This window comes from Lonchura striata, chromosome 1, assembly GCF_050655825.1.
Source record: "Lonchura striata isolate lonStrDom1 chromosome 1, ASM5065582v1, whole genome shotgun sequence".
Lineage (NCBI taxonomy): Eukaryota > Metazoa > Chordata > Aves > Passeriformes > Estrildidae > Lonchura > Lonchura striata.
In genome coordinates this window covers 54,883,161-54,910,204 of record NC_140703.1, presented here as the reverse complement: position 1 = coordinate 54,910,204, position 27,044 = coordinate 54,883,161, and the positions used below count along the sequence as shown (strand labels likewise).

The 27,044-nt window shown below is 36.7% G+C and overlaps 1 protein-coding gene and 1 long non-coding RNA gene across 11 annotated transcripts in view; one reads left to right on the top strand and one right to left on the bottom strand.

Annotated features, from left to right (window-relative positions):
- Window positions 1-27,044, bottom strand: part of PCDH9 (protocadherin 9) — a 672,836-nt gene that overhangs the window by 456,626 nt on the left and 189,166 nt on the right. The gene's annotated exons all lie outside the window — the stretch shown is intronic.
- LOC144245904 (uncharacterized) lies at window positions 18,608-24,257 on the top strand. Its single transcript, XR_013339474.2, has 2 exons — window positions 18,608-23,702; window positions 23,857-24,257. It is a non-coding gene; the product is annotated as an uncharacterized LOC144245904 (long non-coding RNA).

The window sequence follows — 27,044 nt, the reverse complement described above, 5'->3', positions numbered from 1 at the left end:
GAAAACAAGAATGCCTTGTTATACTGCTTCAGAGAACTTAATAAAACTAAGCCCGCCCATTTTTGCAAGTAATATGCTATATAGCCAGATATTATGCAAACCAAGATTTTAAAAAAAGGAAGAAAAAAATTGCAGTGAAATACCCTAGCACAATTTGGCTAAGAAAAGAGTTATTCTACAGCACAGTCAGAGATTGCAGACATGAAAGTTTTATTCTGATCAATACTTATATGGTTCACAGAATCAGAGCAGAAAGCAGTCAACCAGAGACCACTATTGGCCAAAGAAATCTGACCTCCAGGGCTGGGATTCTATCACATTTGTGACCCAGACAGGACCAAAATAATATTCACTCACAAATTAATCATTGCCATTCTCAAAGCTGCCTTCTAAGGGAAGGGGTAAATGAATTAGTGAGAGAAGTAATTTCAAAGGGTCCTTTACAGAGAAGACACAAGTAAATAGGAGTGCTTTGATCAACAGTGCCTATCACTTGGCTTTCTCCCAACAGAGATCTCCTTTTTGTCAATAAAATAAAACTAAGATCAATTACAGAAAAGGCATCTGCTGTATATATTGGTCATTGGGTTGAAATACACCTGGGTAAGGTTTTGAAATTTGTATTACCTAAAGAGCACACTATGACTTTAGGCTGAGACACACTTTGTCCTTAACAAGATCTTATACTAAAGGAGTGTCTTGGGAGTTAGGCTGTCTTATTTTTTTTTTTTAATATAGATGCTAATGACACTTAAAATTTGACATCATAGGCTATTTCCCACATATCTGGAGTTATTCCTTCACCATTTATAGAAAAAGATCACTACATATAGATAATATGTTATAATCAGGAATAAAAATCCCAAACCAAACCAAAACCAACAACAACAAAACCCCAAACAATCAATCAATCAAAGAAACAATAACTACAAAGCAAAACAAAACCCCAACAAAACAAATCCTCTCACAAAAGAAAAAAAGTATGTGGGACTAATGAAAACTTTTCTTTTCCAGGCTCTGCTAAATCTATAGGATTCCATCTCTCTGGGCTTGTTTCTAGACGCTTTACTAGAGTACAATTTGATTTAATGATTCTAGCTGATAAGAGAATGCAAATAGTTAATTCCTACATCATTATGCAAGTGGGGTTCAGTGAAGGGAATGTAGGAAGGCACTGTCAGGCCACATTTTCAGAGGCATGTCACATAGGAAAAAGGCTCTTGAGCTCTGCAAGCAGTAGAAAGCTCAGATTTACTGCTCAACGAAAGAGAGCAGTCTTTCTAACTTTTATTGCCACCAGGTGTGGCACACACCCAGGAGGAGGCAATAAATCAGATGAATGACAGATGCTAATTCAAGTAGGATTATCTCAGCAATTATGCCATATTCTCCTACTCCACTTTCAAGATATGGATTTCTAGCCATTACTGGGGTAGACTGTACAGACAGAGGAAGGTTGTTTTTGATTGCTCTCCCATCAGAAATGTGTTCTTCACGGAAAAAGAGTGTTTCTCAAGGGCATTTGTGAGCATAGTCACATACTCTGTCCAGTATGGATACCCTGTATCTACCAGGAAAGCCTGAGTTGCTGCTGTCTTGATCGTTGTGTAGTGATCTATACTTTATGCTGGAAAAATAAGCATAAAATGATGTTTTCTTCTAGTTCAGTAGCATTTTTACACTTACATTACACCCTGGTAAACAATTACACACTTTGCAAGACAGCAAACGGTGTGAAAGGCATTACTTTTTACCTTTTCTTCTCTGTTTCTCAGCAGAACGCAAGTATAAAAATGATGCTACAGTGAGGGTCACTTATACCCATCCAAGAACTTCAAAGCATTTTTCAAACAACCAATTCCCTCTACCTTCATTCAAAACAAAACAAAGCAAAGCAAAAAAAAACCAAAAAAAAAAAAAAACAAAAAAAAAAACCAAAAACAAAAAAAAACCACCCCTATATTAGGACATAGTCAAGCAAAGCAAGCCACAAAAAAAAGTTCCCTAAGGTTAAACATAAGTCAACTAAAGAAAATCCTAGGTCTCCAATAGACCTTATTCCCAGCCCCCTGTCCAAGCCCTTATGTCACATCTGCACTTTGTAAGGACATTATCCATAAAGGCCCTCATTTCTTTTTCTGTCTAGTTTGGTTGCTCCATCTCTTCTTTTCCTTTTCTGCAGGCCATAGAAAGGACTCTCTAAACCCCCTCTCATACAAACGTCTGGTTTTTCTGACATGCTGATGTTCATGCAGATGTGAGTTTGCACTTCTTCCCTTTTCCTCACAGTGGGTGAAGCTTAAGTTATCTTTATGTTGAATGATAGGATAAACACAAAAGCAGAAAGAAATGAACAAGATAAAAAAGAACAAGATAAGCAACAGCAAGAAGTTTTACAAATCTCCTCAACTGATGATGTTGGACTGTGACAAATCAGGCTTGTACAGATTCTGTCATAAGCTAGCAAGAAGACAACATACCTTTTAAAGGTCATCCCTGTTTTCAAAACTCTGCATTAAAACAAGATGTTGCCTTTAATTGTATTTAACTCGCCAATAACTGTGTTATTCTTCCCTTTTTCAAGTGCTAACATGATTCATGTGCTTGTGAAACACCGTTGCCACTCTAAATTTTATAAAAATACAAACACCAATTAAGAAAGCATCAGCACTTCTTGTTATGAGATGGTGCCATTTATCTCTTACAGGGACCAATTGGACCATGTTTTCTCTAAGAAACCAGTCAAAATCTCCAATCCTTTTCAGAGAAAAGGTCATGCTCAGCTTTCAGACATGCTTATATTCAACCACATGTGAATTAAAAACCTACCAATACACAATCACCCCTGCTCTAGTTGCCTCCCCAGCAGGTACTTCTTTTTACATCATATTAATTGTTACACTGAAATATGGCACTAGTTAATCATATCTCAGATTATGTAATTTCATCTTAAAAGCTCTCTCTTTGCACATGGTATACATGCTTACAAAATTATTTTGGAAGTGTAATTCCAATGTTATAGCAGTAAGTACAGACTAAAAAAGATTTAAGTATTTCCTGTATGTCCCACGGGAGCTCATCTTCAAATTTACGTCTCTAAGACACTTTAGCAGTCAACCATTTTTCTTTTCTCAATGCCATTTATTGCAGTAAACTAGTACTTGCTGATCATAACTGTTCCATGTGCATCATGAAGATATGATGATCTATGTGCTTAAGTCCCTTCCTCACTTCTTCTTCCACCAGACTGTCAGCATCAGGGAATTCAAAGCATAACAACTATGACACTTAGCATCAAAATCATTTGGCCATGACCCTACTGTTTTCTTCAGAAACAACAAATGTTACCAAGTCCACACTTTGCGAGAGAGAAAGCTGAGCTGGATCTCAGGATAGCACAATAAAAGTACCATGGTGAGATGTGTGTGCAATCAGCCGTAAAGGGTCTTAAACTAGAAGTGGTCTTATTATGCAAACAGTAGTCTCTGGTATGCAAATAAACACAAACAAAGCACAACACGGGACTCTTGGATAATACTAGCTGCTGCTGGCAGTCAAAAAATCATTTCTTACAATCACTTAAAAATAAACAAGACACACACACCCATTCTAAACATGATTGTCATACATACACCTAAATTGATCACAGGATATGACAGGAATGCTTTTAAAATTCATAAGTCTACAACAACTTGTGGCCTTCTAATAGCACACATTCTAGTTAATCTACCTTTCTTGCCACTGGGCTATCACCACGAACAGAGCTACATAGGGGTTCAGGCTTTCATTAGAGTTGCAGAATTTAATTGCGTAAACCAGTTTACAAAAGCAGAGTAACCTAATATACATAGGAGTAAACTTGAAGCAAAGGACAGACCCAAAGGACAGACAAAGGAAGGAAAGTGCAGATTTGAAGCATTATTAACAGCATTCATTTACTTTTCCCCCTGACCCCATACTAAAATAAATGAGAGGAATACGTGTAGTTTTGAGAACAGCCAGGAGCGAGTACCAAAGAAGAGACTCTAAGTCCCCTTTTGTTTTAGAATTCTTGCAGCAGCAATATTGAATCTGCATTACAATGCTTTGCCTCTGGGCAGCAGCAATAACATAGCATACTACTTTAACTATAAATGTTTAATCATTGCCTACGATCTCAGCACAGTCCACCAGTTTCATTTTGTGAGCATGGGCCAAGCTGTGAAGAAATATCCTAAATCAAGGTTTAACAGCATCAGTTAGAAATTATTCTGGCTGTGAATCCTCTTATCTCCTCTTATTCATACTACCCAGCTCTGAAGGCAGACTGCTTTTCCAGCACAACTGTTTTACCTAAAGATGCACCCCACAATGCAGAGCACGTAGACAAGCAAATTAACTCCCAGCATATTAATGTTATCTAGACTTCAGTGATAGCCACACTCCTACAAGCTACAAAGCCAGCTGTCTGTTTTCTCTGAAGCTTAAAAGTCATAGAAGGACCCAGAAAGAGTGATAAAATGAGACTGATCAATTTCATTTCAATAATGCTGGCTTGTATAAAAAGAGGCTTTCTGGTAAGTAAAAAAGGGATTCCCTTATTCACTGGAAGAAAAAGGAAAAACTGGAAACAAGGTAGGATATAATGAGAAGGTCCATTATATGATATGTTAAACAAAATATTCAAACCCCTGAGGCATAAATATGTAACAAACTGACATTCAACATCCTGTAGGCTAATTATGAGCAACTGCACTAGAAATCCTGAGTGAACTATTCACCTTCTGCATTGACAGAAATGCATTGGCATAACCTGACTTTAATAAAGGATTGATACCTCCACCATTGTGTTTTAATGAATTCTGATTTGATATTAGTAACAGCTTGTCCCATATTAGTGTACTGGTGATGGCTTCCTACAGTTCCTCTTTGAAAATGAAATGAAATTAGAATGATATAACAACAGATTTTGTAAACTCTAATGAATAATCTGAAAAAATGTTATTTGCAAACTGATCTAGAAGAAGTCTATAGGACATAAACACAAGTAAGATTCTGTGGCTCAGAAGGTAAATAATTAACTCTGTGCCTTTGAAATGTGTGCTAGGGATTAATGTGTATCTATATTTCAACAGTTAACTGGATTTGCAAAATATAACAAAACTACATAATGCTTCACCAGGTAATGCTATTTTCTTGGTACTTCAGTGGATGATTCTCCTGTGCATGTGTGCATTTTGTGCAGTTCTTTTAGTAGTCATTTAGTTGAGTTTGGATAGTTTTAGTAGTCATTTACTTGAGTTTGGATGACATACCTCTGAACAACCATTGCACGATACTTGGAAAATTGCATCGTGATGCCCCATCCCTTAAACTGAGGCTACAATCTACTTCTCAGAAGAGTCCTTTTAGCTGCTCCCACAAACACACACACAGATCTGATCAGCTGCTTTCACACAAGAAACTGCTTCATTCTAATGAATGGTTTGTGATTCTTTGCTATGTTTTCCCACTCTAGCAAAATGGAATTGCAAGAGGTTATACTGGTAGAGGGTACAATTATCCCTTCTCCAAACCAACAAGAGAAAGCCACTCAGGTATCTTGTACGTAGAATTGCTATCTTTATTTAAACATTTCCAATACATTACAGGTTTCGTATTGGTTTATTCCACCAATTTTTTACCTTATATTCCACAAAACAGTTTGAGATTTATATATTGCTCTTTGTCTATTGCTTTAATAGTATCTATCTTCCCTTTAAAATTTAAAAAAAAAAAAAAAAGCACACAAAAAACCACATAAACAATAAAAATCCACCTATCCCCTGATTAGATACAGGCCTTATTACCTCTTATTTTCAAAGATAAAAAAAAAAATCTTTGAGGAGTCAGTAAGAAAACCTTGCAGGGTTTGTCTGCTTTCAAACATCATGCATCTTGTATAACAGGTCAAGCTTTTAAATTAATTCTACGCTCTCCTCACTATAATAAAACAAAATGACAGGGGCCCAGATTCCACCTCCAAAAAAGACCTATGATGCATTTTGGAAGCCCACTCTTCTCACCTCTTTCCTCCACTGAAAGCAAGGGGCATACCTGTTTTGATACTGTTGTTGTGAACTGCTCATTAAATTATGGCACCTAGCAGGGGGCAAGGATACTTTTGACTAAATCTGTTAGCCAGCCTCCTGCAGTGATTCTCCTCTGGATCCCCCAGCAGGCATCTCTTTGATGTGCTTATAATAAATGGAATGAAACTGGGAGAAATCAGAACAGGCAATGTTGACAACTGTCATAGCAGGTTACAGCTTGAATGGCAACAGAGCAGAAGGTCTCTCTGTCTCTCTGTTGCTCTCATACCTCAGATATCCTTAGCATCATTTCTGGTAGGCATCCAATCTCCATTAGCAAGAGTTTCTGGAATACTGCATTTCTCCCTAAATTCTCTCTCTCTCTGCTGTAAATGTAATGCACTGTTCCAGTCCACCAGGTCTTCTAGATTAAATGGTTTTGCAACTCTAACAGCATATCCACCATGATAGGCAAAGTGCCAAGATATAATTGGTGATACATAACAGAAATTACAAGCAATATTAATGGAGGATATATTTCAAGAAACTGTTTTCATTCCAGAAGCATTTTTACGCCATTAGGTAAAGGGCAAAAAAAGTTAATGCTACTAAATATGGTATAATTCCTCAGCAACCATTTTTATCTGATGAATGCTATATATTTATGTCATACTGCAAATTGCTTCATAAATTATCTCATTTTGTCAGCACTAGAAAATTCTAAATATATGACAACCTTAAAATATTGACTAATAGCTGATAGTTTTGCATACTGCTTTGTATATTGTGAAAGCACTATTTTTTTTTAATAAAACATTTTATGCATTAATATACACATGTAGACTAATTTAATTGGTAATAGTGACTGTAAATTTCCATGAAGATGAGAAAATTATATCTCATCCCTGTTCTAAGCATTTCAATATCTATAATGTTTTCAACTCCTATTAACATGTTCCTTTGCAATATCAGCCTTTAAGATGAAGGTCTAAAACCCTTAAAGGCTTAAAACTTAAAAACAGTTAAGATGCACAATAAAAGCTCTTTGAAGGCTAAATACAAAAATCAAGGAAATCAAAGAAAGAAAAGCTAAAGAAAAACACATTTCACACACAATCGCCCCCCCCCCACACACACACAGTCTAATGAGATGAAAGGCAAAAGATTCTTGATTTAAGATTTCACTTTTTGCAATCAGTCTAGAAAATTCCTGTTATAGCTGAGGCTGCTGCTACACAATCCAATTAGTTTTTAGGAATCCTAATTTCTATAATCCTATGAAAAATACCTAATACGTAAGAATTAAAGTCTTTTCCATTTGAAGGATGCCAAAATGTAAGCTAATACTGAGCAATAGTAGATCATTGTGTTTTTGTTCTGAATGACAATTTGGTACACGTGTGAGACAAACCTGAGGCCAAATCATGACTTCTCAAAGAAAGAGGAGGAACAGGCAGCATGGTATAAGCCTCACAGCAACACTTTCAAGTGCTGTATTTCAAAAATAAATCTCTGGCTGTATGTGGCAGAGAGGACACAGGGACAGAAGGAATTAACCCTCCAAAGAACAATGTTAAGTTTTCACTTTTCAAAACCTTTCTGAAATCCATCATTTATAGAGCAAGCAAAGAACAAGGATAAACTATTGATAAACAAAAGCATACCTGTGATGAAATCACAGCACTATTAAACTGCATAAGGGCTTATGACAAATTTGAATAGTAAGAGCAGTTTCAACAATTTCCACAAGAATGAATAATGACAAACTATCTAGGGATTCAATTTTACTCAACATATGCAAACATAGAGAAGATTCTTGGGTATTGAAGAAATTATTTGAAATGAGATGTCACATATTCTTTGAAGTCACTCCTTTTAATACACTATTGGGTTATTGTCACTGGCCTTAAAAGTTAACTGTCATACTATTTAATTGGAAATTCCAAGCTAATCTAAGTTTTCCTATCATGTTCCTGTCCATCAAACCAGTGTAATAGCTATTTAAAGCTTTTCCATGTGTGGGAGATCACCGATGCTGAAAAAATCACTTCCGTGAAACATTTTGTAATTAATTCTCAAAACCAACTGAAACAACACCAAAAAAAAAAAAAAAAAAAGGTACAAAATACAATCATAAAGCAATGGTATTTCTCATCTAGACTAGGGACTAGGAACTAGAACTTCTATATAGTTGTGTAGACTCTCAGTATGCACCAAAAGACCTCTCCTCCATGCCACAATTCCATGCGTACTGAACTGAGATACTTTCATACTTGCCAGACCAGCACTTGGAGGCATATCTCAAAATTTTCCACTTGTTTTTAACACAATATACTACCCCAAAAGTTGCCAGAGATAAAAGACTCAGTAATCAAATCCATAGAAGTTATTATAAGGAAGAGGAATTGAAAGTCAAAAGATTCTCTAACTTGGCATGCAGGTGATATCAGACTCATACACAACTGTCTTTCCAAAATCTGATGCACCACAATTGCCTCCAGCTTCCCTTACAAATATATGCTATTTTTCCACCTGCACAACAAAGCATTCCATAAGCATCACTTAGAAAAATGGCTCAGATTATTTACTCCAGAAAGATGCTAGTCAGGTGAGACACTGCCTACCCACACTGTTCTCAGTATGTGGCCTTGAAAGGCTCTACAAGAAAATAAGACTGCTGAAAAGCTGTTGCCTTACAATGATATTTGGCTTTTAAGCATCTCCCTAAATATCCTATTCTATTCCAAAATGTTTTTCTTAAGAAAACAAACAAACAAAAAATTACTAAATACTCCTTCTATTCTTACTCAACATGAAAAGCAAAATCATACTTAGGACTTGGGACTTAGCTGATTTCAAAGCCAGCTTTTCTTTTTTGACTTGCTCCAGGAGAAAAATAAAAAAAGAAAACAACTTGTATTTTACTAAAAGTGATTAAAATATAACATGAAATGTAGGGTTTCAAAATTCTAAATTTTAATGATTCTTCTTTTACATAAAAATGCATTGAAGCATTCACTGAATTCACTGAAGCAGAATATCAAAACCTAGAATCAGCTACCACCATAAACTTAGATTTAAAAGTTAGAAAAAAATGAAATGAAAATATTTTTTTATAAATAGCACCAAACCTTAAAAAAACCCTCACATTATTATGCTTTTAAATTTTTTGCACTGCATAGGTATAGTCACAGCCACTTTCTTAATAGCTTCAGTGGCTAAAGTTCCAGCGTTATACAGAAATTCTAGCAGAAAGGATTGTCTGAATGCTGCTTTATCAAGTTAAGAAGAAAACCTGCCAAAACACCTCTACTGGTCTTTTAAATTAAGGTTGCTGGTTTTCTACTGTAGCATCACAGAATCACAGAATGGTTGGGGTTGAAAAGGACCTTAAAGATCATGTGTTTCCAACCCCACAGCCGTGGGCAGGGTCACCTCACACCAGACCATGCCAGCCTGGCCTTGAACACTTTCAGGGCTGGGGCATCCACAGCTTCTATGGGCAATCTGTTCCGATTCCTCACCACCCCCACAGAAAAAATATTTCTTCCTAATATTCAATCTAAGATTACTGTCTTCCAGTGGCACTCAGAATCACAGAAATTCCTATAAGTGAAAGAATAAACTCTCAACATGTGTGTGGTAACAAAGATAAAAATAACAGCATTTTAGGGGAAAAAGTGAGAGAGGAGAGGAAAGATTAAGGTTGCTTTTTATGGCACAATGATTTGGAAGGTTCTGACTTGCATGAAAATCGAAGGTTTCTCTAATGTAAGCCAAGGATTGATCTTGTATAACAAACAGTAGAAATTTTCATAAGCCATTATTCAACCAAAACTACCCAAAATTTCAAAATAACAAATCTAACTTTAGCTTTCAAAATCTTGTCTGATTTTAGCAAATCTTTATACCAGAATGTACCAAAAAATATTTCAGTGCTTTTAGCTGAGCAACTCTGTGATTTGTGCAAGAAAAAGCGTTTGCTGTTGGATTTGGTTTTTTCCAATTAGCTAAAAAATGATTCTGCAATTTGGCCTTGCCAGCAGGTAGATGTCCTGAATTTTGAGTTAGTATAAAAATCAATCTCTTGCAAATTCTACCTGTAGATACATTATCTCTATAATTTTATTAATATTTACCTCTTAGATAATGATTTTACCTATTTTATGTATTTAAGTATTTAAGTTCTCTCAGAAACAGTCAAATATATCAGAAAGATAAATCCAATAGGTGGATAAATACAATAGCTGGATTAGATTGCCCTTGTGGATCCCTTTGAATTGAACCATTCTATTTTGTTTATTTTAGAATGATAGTATTTTTATTAGGCTCTCAGAATAATATCCAGAATTTATAGAATAATCCAAATCCTACTTCATGGTATTTCCATTAGTTAAAGTCACTGAAACCACTTTTGTTCACATTCAGAGGCAAAAGAAAATATATTTTGAAAATTAAATGTATGTTTGCATCTACACTGGAAGTCAGTTTTTTAATTTTTTTTTTTACTTTAATTAGTAAAGAAAATACATTTTTATGGTCAAAAATATGTGTCCTGGTATAAAACTACAGTTTTAAAAACAACATCTCAGCTGCTGTCAAACCTTAAAAGTATGCACTTTACACAGCTGGAGCAGAACCTTCATTTTAGAAATCATTAGTTGTTCTAATTTAGAAACTTACTACAAAACTAGGTTTTGAGACAACATGCTAGGACAACATGCTTTTCTCTTACTCATTTCTAAGCTGCTTGAATATTCATTCTAGGAACAATATGCACCAACACTGAATACAATGCACTATTCTATATCAAGCCCTGAGAAGACAGATTAGTGATTTAAAGGTAATGCTGCTGTTCCGAAAGGTACAACATTGTTGCTCACTGTGCTGTTAGATGTTTATTTGCTTTGCCAGACTTTAGAGACTGAATCACTCACTAGATGAAATGGCATGAGTTTCATAGTAAGGAGAGCTGTAAAAATAGTCTAAGCTATCATTTGAATGGAAGGCATTAAAAATTTATATGTTGCTCTATATAATGCAAATATACATTAATCTCATTGTGTTTTTATGTGTAAACCCCAAATTGATCAATGGGATACAAATGGAAAAGTGAATATGACTTTGGAAAAGGGAATAAGAAAGGATTTGTCCTCATACTTATGCAAGAATAAAGCTCTCTGTTTTTAAAAAATTGAAATAATGATTCCTACTTTTATTATAGTTAAAAAGACTTTATTTCTCCTTACTGTTTTACAACAGTGAAAAATGACTTTCTTACTTTTAATAATCTCATTTGACTAAATTAGAGGATTAACTGAAAACCCAGATAAGATACAGCAAGCTCAATTTGTTTAATAGAAATATTCTTTTTAAAGAATCTTTCTCTCATCTACTTAACAGTGATATATATAAGGAAGAGAAAAAGTAAGAATCACTTTTACTTCACAGATGTGAAATTAATTACAGAGATAAGTGAGCTACCAAGGGTTATTCAAAATCCTTAAAGTTAAGAGACTGAGCACCAGATCTTGGCTCAGTGCTTTATCACAGCATATAATTTTTGAGTGTCGCAGCATCATGTCTATTATACAATTAAAAATACACATACTTAGAGCCATCTCTAAATATACAACCTTATTTTGGGGGAAGAAAAAAAAAACAACCCACAAGCAAATATCAGCAGAAAGAAGAATAATTTTTCTATGTAAGTCATGAACCCATAATCTTTCTTCTCTTAAGAAATTTACAGGCTATCAACACAATTTTGACCCCAGTACCATGCATGGTAATTCTTGCATATGAAGTACTATTCAAGAATGGCACTTGCTTATTCAAAATACTGGATGTAAGTTCTTATTGAGCTTATGGGATGTATTTCAGACACACAAATAGAATCCAAGGAATTGAACACGAAACCTACATTGGCATGGGGGATACAGAAAGGGAATACTATGCTGTGAAAAGTATACCAATTCATAAAGGATAAAGCTCACAAAAAATAACAAGGCTTCTTTGTCACTCACATTTATGGGAGCTTGAGACATATTTAACTCTGCATCACATTAGTCATACGCAGCTCATCTACTGATCCTCATCACTGGACACACATTCCCTTGGTTGTCCATGACAGGCCTTTTGCTTTCAGCACCACTGTGCATTTGATCTCAGTTTCATAATGGATAAAAAAGACCATGCTAGAATAAGCAAACAAGGTCAGTGATTTCTATTTGAGCCTTTAATGTGTATATAGTGTCTAAGCCCACCAGCTATATAGCAACATGGTATGCTTTCAGATGGATCAAGGGAGAGAGCATCAGTTGCGCTCCAGGATCCCTGTAGATTGCGATAAAATCCATAGGTCAAGAAAAACAAACCTTGGCTGTTCAGAGGCATCTGAGGGGAGTATGCTGTTCCCGGGGGAACTATGCCTAGCAGGCTATAGCAAGCAAAGCCTAGTGAAGTATTACTGCTCAGCTACAGTTAAGTTCTCTTTTCAAGTGAAAATACAATAAAAACAACCCAAATCCAACCATAAAAAATGTCTCACACAGCTAACAGTGGACCTGCATTCAGAAATAGTTTCATCCTGCAGTGAAACCCTTCTTCAGTGTTTCAATTAGCATGGTCCTTTGCCATGGGATAGGAGGTATTCAGCGCAGGAGCTCCTGAAGAGGTTTCATTTTTGACCAGAGCCTCTGCACTCATTTTCAATTACTGCAATTCAGTGTATGACAAGGGGAAAATTGTTAAGAAATTATGCTATGTCTTCTTATAAGTAGCTACTCCAAAGCATGAAGAAAAAGCTGTAAATTTGAACTTAAATCTTCCATGTGGAAACATGCTTCCTTATCACTGAATCACTTTAGTTTCTCTTCTAATGAATTCACTTCTGAGACTTTGAGAATAAAGATACACATATCGGATAGACTGTTCTCTCTTTATTAAGCAAAAAAGATCTTGTTTCAGCCTTAATTTTATTTCCCTCAAACAGGAGGAAGAAATAATTCAAACCAAAGCTAATCCAAACATCCTTTAACCCTGATATTAAGAGTTCAAAATCCAGGCAAAATATTTTCATGTTGATTGGTGATCTACTACAACTGCAACTACAATCTGCCTTCACAAAGACACGGGGAAAAAAAATCCAAATTTATATACAGCAGTTAAAATACAGCTGAAGAATACTAAAATAAAGTAAAATAAAGATTAAGAAAAAAATCTCTTTATTTATTCACTTCAGGCATTTTTAAATCAAACTTGTTCTTATTATGAAAAGGAATGCATTGTAACATAAACCCATGCAGTACTTCCATTTGTATGATAGTACAACTAAAGCATTAGAAATCAGTAGAAAGGAATTTTCTTCCTGAAAGGAACAAAATAGGGTATAGTTTACATTTTAAGAATGTTCTGAGGGAGAATGAAGCTGAAGGGAAAACAAAAATAAACACAACACCCCCAAAAAACCAACCAACCAACCAAACAAACCCTGCAAAAGCCAAACAAACCAAAACCAATCCCTTCCCCATAAAAACAAGAAGTCATGTCTAGCTGTCAATGAGTCAGGTGCAAATCCCCAGAGACCTATTACCACTGTGGTGTAAACTGTACAACAGTTCTGACCACTCACATTTGATGTGAGAGTGTATCCATTGTATCAGTCCATTAAGGACTGCCCAATCCAGGAGATTCTGAGTAATTATCTCAGCAAATAGCTGCCACCACACTTCACATGCCTACACTACTAGAAAAGCAAAGCTGGCTCACTTCAAGGTAAATTGGGAATTAAACTGCAGTATTGTCCCCAGTGTGGCCTGCCAAAGTACACACTTGCTAGACAAGCACTAAGTGGGCAGACAGCTCTGGGGTCCAAAACAGTTAGTGGAAAAAAGGAGTGATTGCTGCCTTGGCTCTGAAGAGGACAGGAGGATAGTCACACCAGAAGAGGCCCCATATCCCTAACACTGACATTTGATTTCCCTGTGAAACTTAGAACGCCACAAGTTTTGTAGTAAATGTTTTCCATCAATTCCTGTGCTCAGCCTGCTCACAAATGAAGAATGTAGGCTGGAAAAGCCTACAATGATTTTTTTATGACTATTTGAAGTACCCTGTCTTCTCCCATTCTCCCCTGCTTCCAGAAATACAGTTGAAAAAAAGTGTGCTGTAGGACTGTGGTCCTCTCACCAAAAGGGTAAATGATGGATTTATTCTAGTTAGATAGAACAAACTTACCTAACCATAAGGTTCTGCTTTTGTCAGCTTGTTCATGAATGGCTAGCTTATTTGAAGGAATATGTGCTTTAAAACCCCTGCCAGCCTCTCCTGTACTGTAAAATTACATTAAGTTTCAGTGAAGCCAATGAACATCCCATTTACTTAGTGGAAGCTTTAGTTTCTACCACCTTCCTGAGATTTTCAACCTGAGATGCCAAAGTGTAGGGAACCATTCCCATCACCACTGCCTCAGCCAGGATGAGAGACAGTGTCAGTACACATCCTTTAACAGATGGCTTCTGACTGCTTAAAAAAATATAAGCAAGCAGGCACTTCTATAGCTGTTTATCTTCTTTTCTCTCTCAGGCCTCATAGATATAAAAGCAGCAGAAGAAAGTGGCAAGATGTCAACACTATTTGAACACCAAGCAGAAAGAAAGCAGAAAATACAACTTTTTGGTATACTCATCAGTTTGAATGAAAAGCTGAACATTATTTATGAGACATGTGAGAAACAATCCATTGTACTGAAAAACGATAGTCAATCCCAGATATAAATTCTCTGCTGGTCGATAACCACTATACCCATTCCCTTAGACATGAGAATGACCTGACAGAGCCATAAATTCACAGGTTGTCCATTTTTCACTGAGAAGTTCCCCACCCCAGACAGTCTGCAGTGCACCAGGCATGACATCGGCGTAAACATTCACTCATTTATTATTTTGCACTGACTGCCTTTCAGCTCCCCAGCAACAGACAGGCAACTGACAGTGGTGATACGACCTGGGCCAGGTTCAAGAACCGAGCGCAGGCTAAATTTAGGTTTCAGAAATGGCACAGTGTGATAGCCCTTCCTATCCCAGCAATACTCTGGAACTCACTAAATACGGATTTTCTTTTAACACAAAACCTCACATAAATCCATAAGGTTTCAATATACACATGCATGAAACAAATTATCTACCTACAAGTTTCTTTGAGGGAACCAAACAGGAAACTCAGTCTAAACTTACTGAAAATGTTAAAAATGGCTGACATTGACCCAAAGTCTTTCAGAAGAGCCTGACCGATAATTAGTGCATTTCAGTGATTTGCCCCTTTTGGGGACTGTGTTCTAATGGGTTTTAGAGCTCACAAATCAGTGCTAGGATTTGTTCTGTGCATTAACGTGCACAGAGTGCTAAGCTACTTATTTGTAATGATACTGTTCCTGTAGGAAAGCCTGCCTTGATTGTTAATGATACTTGAGGCTCTTAATCTTAAAACAAGGGGGGAGAGAAAGTGCAGGGTGTGGCATAGTCTACAACACAGTTTATCATTTCCTGAAAATAAAAACCTCACTTAATTCCATTGATAGCACTTAGAATATTATAATAGGCATTTAATTCCCTAAACAAATTATGTTTTAAGAAGCTGAAGCAATCTCTTAAATTACACTATTTTCATTGTTTATCTTTGTTGTTGTTTTTTTTTTTTTTTAGAGCTAGGACCTATTCAAAAGTCATTTATTTGAAAGAATAATTTGAAGAAACTCACTCTTACTTTCCATTACTCTCCCAGTATTTTTTAAAAGCACAAATAAAAAAGGAGAGTAATATCTTATTCCTCTTCAAGATTAACGACTGATGTATGATCAGCATTGCACCACTGCCTAATAGTGTACACTGTTGAGACATTAATTGGATTATTGACTAAAGTTTTACAAGGGCCTAAGGTGCCCTTGCTGTGAACTCATCCAAAGAATTATCAGGTTCAATAATCTAAATTATATTCATTAATACAATAATAGATATATAAAATAAAAAAGAACAACAATTACCCTCAAACAAAGTGGAGCTAATGACTTCAGTAAGACTGATTTTACACACCAAAAAAATGCCTAGACAATCAAAAATTTTATTAATAGTAAATAAAATAAAATTTTCCTTTGAACATCACAAGCTATAATAAAATAAACTGGAGGAATAAGTTTAGTGCATATTCATATGGTAAAAAATGCTATGACATACAGAGAAAAAAAAGTATGAAATGTAGGCTGATTGGTAAAGTATGATGAAATAATGTCATGACAGATTTCCCAGTTGCTGTCAACCTTTTATAAATTTCATTTCCATCTTTCAAAATATTTTTAAAATGCAATTTGCAGAAAAATAAATTTGGTATGACCGATCCAATTTGGAATTCAAATAGAAAGTCAATTTGACATATTCTCTGTAAAACATGAATTTCAAGTATGTCACAATTCAATTACACTCTTGAGGCTACACGGAAGTTGCAGGAAAGGCTCTGGATCCCTTCTAAGTATCAAGCCATTTAACACAGATGTATACACACACCTATGTGACCTGAGCTCAGCTTTTCCATGGGATGAATTATTTCTACCTTCTGGAGACAAAATGTCTGTTAATGTAGAAAGTATTACGCCAAAAGGATCTGATGTTTTTAAGTAAAGAGATATATTTATAGACATGAATACATACATACATATTAAAGGGAGTACCACTCACAAAACAAAACCAAAGTAGTGGAAAAGCCTTTTCACATACACAGAACAAAGATGCAAACTCAGCTGATGGGACAAAAGATAAAAAGGACAGAATTTAGTGTAGCAATAAGATGCTGAAAGGAGGTCAAGATCCTTAGTGAAGCAGCTGCTGACCTCATATCAAACTCAGTCCTAATTATAGTGAATGAAAACTGCTGTTTGTAGATGGCTGGAAAAGGCTTTAAGCCACAAACTCATTCTAATATGCTGCACAAAAAACTGGACAAGATATTATCATCCTCTAGCCAACTCATTGAATTGTCTAGCTGCAAATCTTATAAAATCATCCTGCATTTTCATTCATATGAATGCTAGTCTATATCTAAATGAAGATGTAAGTGCATTTCTAAGAAAATACATAAAATCCATTCCTAATTTAATGGTTTAGATGTTATGTATACAGCTAAGGTTTCCTTGTTACTTCAAATACCTGCCAGAGAGCTGCCTGCCCTTATGAAGTTACGGGAGGTACTGCACAGGGAGGTATAAGAATTTGGAATTTTAGGTATGTTTCAGACTTAAAAAGGTCAGGTCCTCTGAGAAAATTTCCCTAAATTCAGCATTTATGGAAAGAGAGATATCCACATGTATTCTGACTCTACAGTCCTATTCTTAGAATATTCATCTTCCTATACCTTGTGATACGTTAGGTTTTGTCAGAGGCATTTTTTTGACCCAGTTATTCACCTGTATGTGTCATTATCCCAGATCTTTCCTCACTAAGTGTCTATACTATCACTGCTCCCACAGTCCATTACATATGGTACTTCAAAGCAGTTGCGTGTACACTGTCAAAATATCTAAATGCCACATGCTGAAAACACCTTCCAAGATATCATGCTTGTTATTGTGCTTGTCAGACATACCTGGTTACTCCTGATTAACTCATGCATCGTACACAGGACCAAACTGGCTAACACAGAATTTGAATTTTTGAGGATAGATGCCAAGATAATACACCAACACCCATCCTGAAGTCTCAGGTGAAAATCCATTTATCAAAGAAATAAAATTCCTTCAGTAGTCTGTGGGGATTCCTTCAGTTTCCCTGTGGGAAACCTAAAATGTTCCAAAACACTGGCCTTGGCAGTAAGTTGGTGTTCTCCATTAACATCTACAACAAACCCACCCCATGATAAGGAAAGGTCACCAAACGTGGTGACTGCTGTCTTGGTAACCATCAGAGTCAGTTATTCATGCTGCTTGTAATCAGGCTAAAAGTTCCTGAGGCTTTGCCATGTGGAAAATTTTGCATAGCAGCTCTAATGACTTCTTTTATTTCTTTTATGACTATGACAAGACTTGATTCAGCAACAGTTTGGAAGCAAACCAGCTAATTCTCTTTCTTTCAGGTGCTCTTTACAGGTAATTCAAAATATTACTTTTTTATTTTCCTTTTTATCTACTTTTTTTTTTTTTTTCTCTAGACTGAGCTGTATTAGACAATAATTTGGAAAACCAAATACATAATATGGAAAAAAACTCTGAATATACCAGGAATGAGAAAATAAGAAAAGACTACAGACAAATCTCTGTCTGGCCTGCTGTGTCTCTTCCTCATGCTTTCTCTCAGATCAGCTAGATTACAGTAGCTTGACTATTACAAACAACATCACAGAAGATGTCCCTTTGGGAAGAAAAAGAACAGGGGGAAAAAAAAGCAACCTTTTCCTCTATCCTTCCTATGATTGGTTGCACCTCTGTTCCCTTCTCTGCCCAGCAAATTTGAAGTTTCTGCTATATGGCAAGTCCCACAATTTGTCATAAATTTCCTCTTCCCTCTCTCCTCCTATACAATGTCAAGCTGCTCCCAGAAGAGGGGTAAATACTCTCTTTGCAGATATACACCTGAGAAAAAATGCAGAGGCCAGATCAATACAAAATACGAGCCTTTTCCCCCAGCTGTTCAATCGCTATCTTTTTAAAGAAACATATTATCCTAAATTGAACAAAGAATAAAATAGAAATATTGCAAGGACTTCATGAAATTTAGTCTGTGTAAAGACTCCTCCAGATTTTTATTTTCCTTCATCCTTTTAACATCACCATTTACTATAGTGACTCCATCAAATAACTTGCTGTAAATCTCCTACTAAACATGGTATTAAATTCAAATATCTACAAGATCACATTCTTTTAAATTGTTTTGCTCTGGCTTTGGTTTTTTGGCTACCTTAATTTAATTCTTCTTGAGATTTTGACTTGTTCAACTCTTTTTCTCCAATGTCCTTAAGGCCATGTATACCACCAGTTTTGTACTGGTTAATTCAATCTTTCACTTTTTTAAATTAAGATAACCAAAAAGCAATTGGACAGTGCATGTTAGATTTTCCATATATACATTGAATTGTGCTGTTAAAAAAAAAAAAAAAAAGTTTGTTTCTGCAGCATCAAAACTTCTGTACCACAGATGAAGTACAGTGGATTCATTTCAGCTCTTGCCTTGCATGGCATCAAGCACAGAGAGAACCACATCCACAGACAGGGGAATTGAGGACAGTTTGTATGTCATCTAGCAGACCAGAGCAGATTCACATTGATGCAACTACTATGAAAAGGGAGTTTCTAATAGTCTATAATAGTGTCAATATGCACATATAAAAAGTCAAGCTTACCAATTTAATCTAATTTTTGTTAGTGTAGTAAGTTTGTCTCAATTCATAACTTTGATTGCATAGTGTGTCTAAAAAGTGCCCTTTATTGGGCAATAATTTTTGGGTGTTGGTGTTGCTGCTGATTTAACATGTATCATTTTCTATTAAATACTATAGCTAGCAAACAGTTTCTAAAATTTAGATTTCATTATCCAAATTGTATTTTCATATGTGTGAGCTCCTTAAGAAACTATGCATCCCCCAACGAATTTTTAATAGTGACAAATGCATATGAAAATGGAAGTAGCACTATACAAAATTAGCCCATATTGATCTGAAGCTCCTTCACACTGCCACTTTCCTACAGACCTGGCTGAGTTTGTCTCTTGTGCAACTTCCTCAAGAACACCAAGCCAGTGAACACATGCACTACTACTGATACTTAAAATATCATCTGAATTTATGTTATTTCCGCAAGTGACAGTGTCCTGTCTCAAACTTTTGATTTACCAGATATTGCTATGAACTTCTTCATGACCGGATTCCTTTGACCTGTTTCTAAAAACAAATCAAGAAAAAAAACAACACCACCAAAAATACCTTTCCCCTCTAAAAAAACCCATAAAAAACCCCAAACAAACAAAAAACCCTGAAGCCACAACTCCAAAACTCACTAGTTAAATATTAAGATTTTAACCTTTTCACCATGGGCAGGTTATCTTTAATGTCAATATGATTAGCCCCAGATTTGAAATGTAACTACACCATTGTAGGAAAGCCAATGTTTTCTTAGGAGGAGCAAATAGTTTCCCAGCAAGACACTAATGGAAATCTTTTTTTATTGTTCCAAAATAATTTAATTGAATAAATAGAGCAGCTCTCATTCATAATATGCTGTATTTGATAAGGAAAAAAAGAAGATGCAGGTTTGGAAAGACAACAAGCTCGATAACTTTTATTAGTGTTTCATGACAGTCAATTTCTGTATACATTGCCTTAACTGGTACCTATGGTACCTTAACTGAATCTGAAAAACAGCAGAGACTCTCAAAGCTAGTCAGAAAAAAAATACATCTAGAACTATCATAACATATTTCTCAACAAAATGTTCATTTTCATTCTTCTCTGGAGATATGGAAATTTGGATAAACTCAAATAAAAAAGATTGAGTTTAGGGAATGAACATCAAATGCTTATTCGTGCTATCTCCCCTATCAGTAATCAAGAACAGCATTTCGGAAGATCAAAAAAGCCCTTCTTTCTCTTTCTCTCACATCTTGCCCCCTGTACACCACATTGTCATATATGCACTCCGGTATCTGAAGCAAGCAAAAATCTCTAGCTAGAAACAATGACACACAATTTCAAATTTTTGTGGAGCTGAGGTTACACTTCATTACTAATCAAAAATTTCCAGAGTTTATTCAGATCTTCTGCATAAAAAGCTGATTTTCATCGAAAGTATAATCCCATTCTGTAAATTGCATTCATAAACAGTAAAGAACACTCTTGCATTTTCAGTACGCCACAGGATTCACTATCAAATTTCCTGAATTTACAAGTCAAAAGATGGTCTTTCAATCTATCTGGTCTTTGCAGACTCAGCATGTTACTTGTAAGCCAAGCTGTTGTCCTTCTGGCTTTGCATATTGCTGCCAGCACTAAAGATTAGGTAGATCAAACTCCTCACTCAGTAGACACAGCACAGACAACTGGGGTGTCCTGACTGTTCCCAGATGAACAGATATCTCAGGTGGTAAGTTAAGTGAAGCTTCATACTGCCCTATAAAGCACCAAGTCAATTTATTGTGCCCTTCTACCATGTTCCTTAATGTTCTAGAAGTGTAGGCCATCTATATCAGTCCCACAAACACACACAAAACACTCCCTATCACCACCTTTTTAATGGACAATTTCCATCCTTTCTCAAATGAAAGATTATAAAAGAAACCAGAGGGCAGCATGTGATAAAAATTCTATTCAATCTGTTTTTCAGAGTAATGCTGTGTGTGCTTAAAATACCATCCTGCCTCAACCAAGCACTTTTTGTTTCTAAGAAAAAATTTGAATGGCACGATAAGATGTCATTGCTTGCAACAGTAAAAAGAAACTGAACACAGAAACTCCAGAAGGGCTTCTGCAGTCTTAAGTTCCCCACATGCTCTAAATATGCATGTTGTCTTTTATCTATATTCTGAACTTGTCCCTCAAACCAACTGTCATACCGGATGCCTGCAGCTCTATTACCAGGAGAAAACACCAACATCATCACTAAGGACTTGCTACTGGATCAATTCTGTAGGTGTTATAAACCAGCATAGCCTCAGTAACTTCAGCTAAGTGACGATGATTTACAACGCCCTGAGGATATGGCCCTCTCTCCTAATTACTTCATTAATCTGCATATTCCTGAAAGGAACACTAATATTTTTTTCCAAATTACTTGTACTTCAACCAACCTGTTATAAGTCTGATGTGGATTTATACAGAGTTCAGATCATACTTTCTTACTTATTTTTGAAGAAGCATTGCCCTGAGGCTGCCCATGGTCCATAAATGATCTATATGGCTGACTGAATCAAGCCCGAGCTGATGCTTTCAGCAGGTAAGAATTCAACTCCTCAAGACCAATCCATTAGAATCTAAACACTATTAATAAATGGAGAGGAAGAAACACATTTTTCTGTCCCAGGGAATATGAAGATGCCCACTCTGATACAAAGTTATTTGGTCAGATCTATCAGAGCCAGAGGATCACAGAGACTACCTTCTCATAATAAGTAGTTTATTTCCAGGAAAATAAAAAGTTGGTGTTGGGAAGCATGTTTTATCATATTCCCTTAAGATGTCACTGAAGCTAAGAGCCCAGCCAGAGTCTAAGGAACTTTAGATATTTATATGAATAACAAGACCATTGACTACTACACTGGACAGTGTGCATATATATTTTTCTTTCTTTCTTTTTTTTTTAAATAAAATAAGCTTTCTGGTGCATAACATAGCCAACAGAAATATGGGATAAAAACAGGTTCAGTGGAAATGATGCAATGTTTTAATTTTGGAGCTTTTCATTGTTCACTGAATTTCCCTCTGATGCTGTCTACTGTTAAAAAAGGACCCTGAGGGACAACCACTCTGATCCTCCATGGTGTGGCCTTAAAATGAAGGAATTCAGCCAGTAAGCAAAAACCTAACAACTGCATTTTGGAATACAACAAAACAACTGCATATTTGGAAACTTATTTGAAAAAAAATGTTGTGTTGATCCCAAGTTTAAAGTGAGGCACATGCAGCAAATTGATTATGTCTTCATTTAAACACTTCCAGAGTCTTCAGAAAGTAGCGCTAGAACAAAAGAAATAATTTAGATGGAGTTGAGAGTTGTCTGCTTAAAGCCTAATATTTTTGTAAAAGCAAATGTCTTCAAAGTATTTTCTGCAGAAATATGTAGTGATTGCCTTTAAGTCAACATTTTTCAAATGTTACAATACTGTAGAACTGAAATGGTATTTTTCATAAACCTAAAATAGAATGAACTGACACCTCACATACCATACTTTATTAACAAGCTGTCGTGGTTTGACACGGAAAGAGAATTTTTTCCGGAAGGAAGAGGTCAATTTAGATATTGACCAATTGAAGGTGAACACGCCTCTGAGAACACAGAGGAGTTAAGAGCAGAATTCCCAGGGGAACTCGCTCTCTTTGGTTCCGGTCAGCGTGCAGTGCAAACCTCCCCTGCCCAGCCACGAGCTGGGTGGGGGAGGGGAAGCCCCATGGCCTGAAAGGTAGTCCAAGGGTGGTGGAAGGACTGGAACCGGGCTGGCCCCTGCAGATGGAAGGGTGGAAGAAATCTGGGATGTCTCCGTTCCCCCCCCCACAGAGTTTCTCTCCCGAGAGGGAGAGAGAAAAGAGACAGCGGCAGTCAGCGGCGGGGGGGGGGAGCTCCAAGGTGCCCAGTGCGTGGGAGTTGCTGGATGTCCGGGCATCGAGCCATCCTGGGAGTTCGGACTTTTAACCCTTCCTTCAGAAATGAAAGCTTGTGAATTTTTCCTTCCCCTCCTCGGTTTGAAAGAGAGGAAGAGGGACACCTTGGACCCTGGGATGTTAGAAGGTGGAATCCTAGATGGGAGGGGGACAAGGAGTGGCTTTTGGCTGGACTTTTCCATGTTAGCCACAACCTGAACCGATCTTCTCCTCCAAGAGAGACTGTATTTTGGGAGGATACCAGTGAGTCAAGAGACCTGCTTCAGCTGGGAAAGAAGACAAAATGGAGTGAACAGAGAAAAGGTTAGGGGGTTTGTGGTGGCACCCCCCTGCCCTGGAAAGGAAAGAGAAGAGAAGAAGATCTCTGTTCTTGAGCCCTCGGCCCCAGGGGAAAATGGGGGGGACTGTGGTCCCAAACAATGAAAACCTGAACTGTGGTTTTCTCCCCTCTTGGCAGGGCATCCTTGAAAGGAAAAATCCTAAAAGCAGTCTGTCCATCCATGTATTTGGTAGTGAGAGCACTGTGCATGGAAAGGAGAAGGGTCTCCATGGCAAACGTTTTCTCCGGGCGGTGCCATGTGTGACATGGAAACACAGGATGTGGAGCTGTGTTTCTTGGGGGGTCTGTGGCACAGGAGAGACTCTGTTCCCTCGATGGATTGAGTATTGATTGTCTGGAGGGTGGAAACCTGATTGGGGTCCAGATTGTGTCTCACTGTGGTTTGTTGGAGTTGGGTGGTGGGGGGAGGAATGTTTTGCAAGGTTTTAATTTGATCTTTGTGTGGTTTTTTTTTCCCTTCTTTAGTTTTCTCTTTTCTTTTGTAGTAGTAGTTTAATAAAGTTTTTTCCTGTTATTAAGCTTGGGCCTGCTTTGCTCTATTCTAGATTCCACTTCACAGCATTCAAGGGAGGGATCACATTTTCATGAGGGCACTGGCATTGTGCCAGTGTCAAACCATGACACAAGCTTAGGCTTCTAAATAGCATATTCAACCATAAGAGGTATTTAAAGAATGACATAAGATTCCATACCCTAAATGAACAAATAGTAACACCAGTTTCTAGAAGGTGGCAATTATATCAGGCTGAAAGCATTACAGAAAATTCAAAATGTACTTTGGATAGGCTAAAGAAAGATTCTCAGTACACATCAGCAAAGATTTCCTGCTCAGATCCAAAGAACTGTTGGGCAGAGTGCAAGAAATGGGATTTTTCACTCCCAAATTCACAGAAATAACTACCTCCCAAAGAAGAAGAGTTAAAGGTGATGACATCATAATTGAGATAATGCTGATTTTATATATGAGTTACATACCTAGAGAATAGGAATGAACTGAGTGTACAATTTAAATAAAACTCACACCTTGCTGATTTCTTAAGAGTTATTTCATTGCACTTCTAACAGGTAAGGAAATACAATTTCTTGTATTTCTAGTCGTTCCTTCTTCAAAATTTATTTTAGGCTAAAAAAGGATTTTACACATCAACTTAAATTCTCCTCAATAGTGAGGATCAGTGTAATAAATGCCTACTTGGCTTCTGTAGTATCAGGATGCATTTTAAAGCGACACTAATTCATGCAAACATTTGCACATTATCATTCTGCATCACTGCAGTATTTGCAGTGTTATTACTAACCTCATAAAATAAATACTAAACAAATTACTATACTCTCCCATTTGCCTATTTGGAGCCATCAGTAAGGTACTACTTTTAATAAATTTTCCTACTCTCTCTATGAGAGAGAATAGTTGCTAAATGTTCTGATTTCCCCTTATATATTTCCAACTTCATAGGCTTGCTGTTGCTATTATTTCTGTGCACTTATTGTACATCAAGGACAAATCTCATTATCATTATCTATTCTTAATACTATCTTCAGTCAAGCCACCCACCAATGCTCCTCCCATCCTTTAGAAAATAGCATTCCTTGGGATTTAGTGACTGATCTGTAGGCCCATAGGAGCTAAGTTTAAATCTCCCACTATGTTTGAGGAATGACTTCACTGAAATTGCATGGGTATTCAGAGACCAAATATTAAGTGGATTTCAGCCGCAGCAATATCAAGACATTTGTTAGACTAAAGGAGAGTGCACAAGGAAAAGGAAGGGGTGAGCCACTTAAAATTTCAATCTAAAATTTCTATTCTGTAAACCCTCTTCCTATCTCCTTTCTTCTCTCCTACTTCAAAAGCCTGTTTGTTACATCTTCTGTCTTTGCAAAAAAAAAAAAAAAATTGCTACCTGATTCTCTTCTAACTCTTCTAGTTACAATAATCCCATTTGCCTATAACGTTTCCCATCTTCTCCCTCCTCGAGCCCAAGCTTTCTATCTGAAGTCACTACAAACTTCACTAGTAAACTATCACTGCCCATCACCTGCTGTGAATCACAAGTTCACTGCAGAAACTACTTATGGACCTATATATGGCAGGAAGCAGTAACAGCTTTCTGCATCTCCTTATCCTAAAATAAGAGCTAACACATACGCAGTTAAGTGCAATTTGCATTCACTGGTCAGTGCCCATTGCCTCTCAGTGATGACTGTTCACCGTTGGGAAAAATGGTCAGTGCCAGGCACTGAAATGGTGTGCAGAAATGGGTCACCAATGGCTCCTGTCACAGGATAAATGGTGACAGATTGCCCAGAGAGGTGATAGATGTCTCATCCCTGGAAACATTCCAGGTCAGTGTGGACCTCTGAGCAACCTGTTCTAGTTGAAGATGTCCCTGATCATTGCAGAAGGTTAGCCTGGATGACCTTTAAATGTTCCTTCCAACCCAATCTATGATGGTATGATTCTATTATTGTGAATCCAAATTTGACAATGGCAAATATTGCAATAACAGCAGGTGATACTGATGGGTTTCAGCACAGCAGATCCAGCCTGCAGCACCTGGTCAGCTTACAGTAGTGAAATAATTACTTTTGTCAGGATAGACATCAACATCGATAGTAATTATTAATCAGACTGGAAACAGGCTATTACCAGTTAATGATAGGCAGTACCTGTTCTAAGCACATGTAGTCTTCACTAATCAAGGCTAAATAATTAATTCTTGTAGCAATGGAGGCTTACCAGCTTTTCTCCTTTTTTTATCATCTCATGATACCCTCATTATCAAGTTTTTCTTTTATATTTTGCTACAATATCCTCCCACCCTCTCTCTAGAGTTTAGTAGTACAACATAATATTGCAAGTTCATTTTCTTTCTACCTGCAATAGCCAACACAACTGATTTTCCCAAGCCCTTCTCTTTTCTCCACCTTCATACGAGTACACAGCCTATGCTCCCTCTAGAAGTGGGCAGAAAAAAACTGGAGCAGCATCCATAGCTAAATATTGCACAGGCAATGTTTACTTGCTCCATCACTGTCTGCAAGCTTGAGAGGTGGTAGTCTTGGTTTATGTCAAGAATTAGGAAGGCTAAGGAAACACCTTGATGTGTTACATACAGTATTTGTTGCCTTGGGTTGGTTTAAATTTGTAGTCTTACCCAAGGTTGTATTCTTTAGAACTTAGATTACAAGAAATGTGGTTGCTGTGCAGAGTTTTCCCTCCCTCTCCACTTGTTTTCAAAGTTATATCAAATTTTTTTTATAATCTCCTGTCTAATCAGAATTCCTTTAAAAAAGAACTGGTA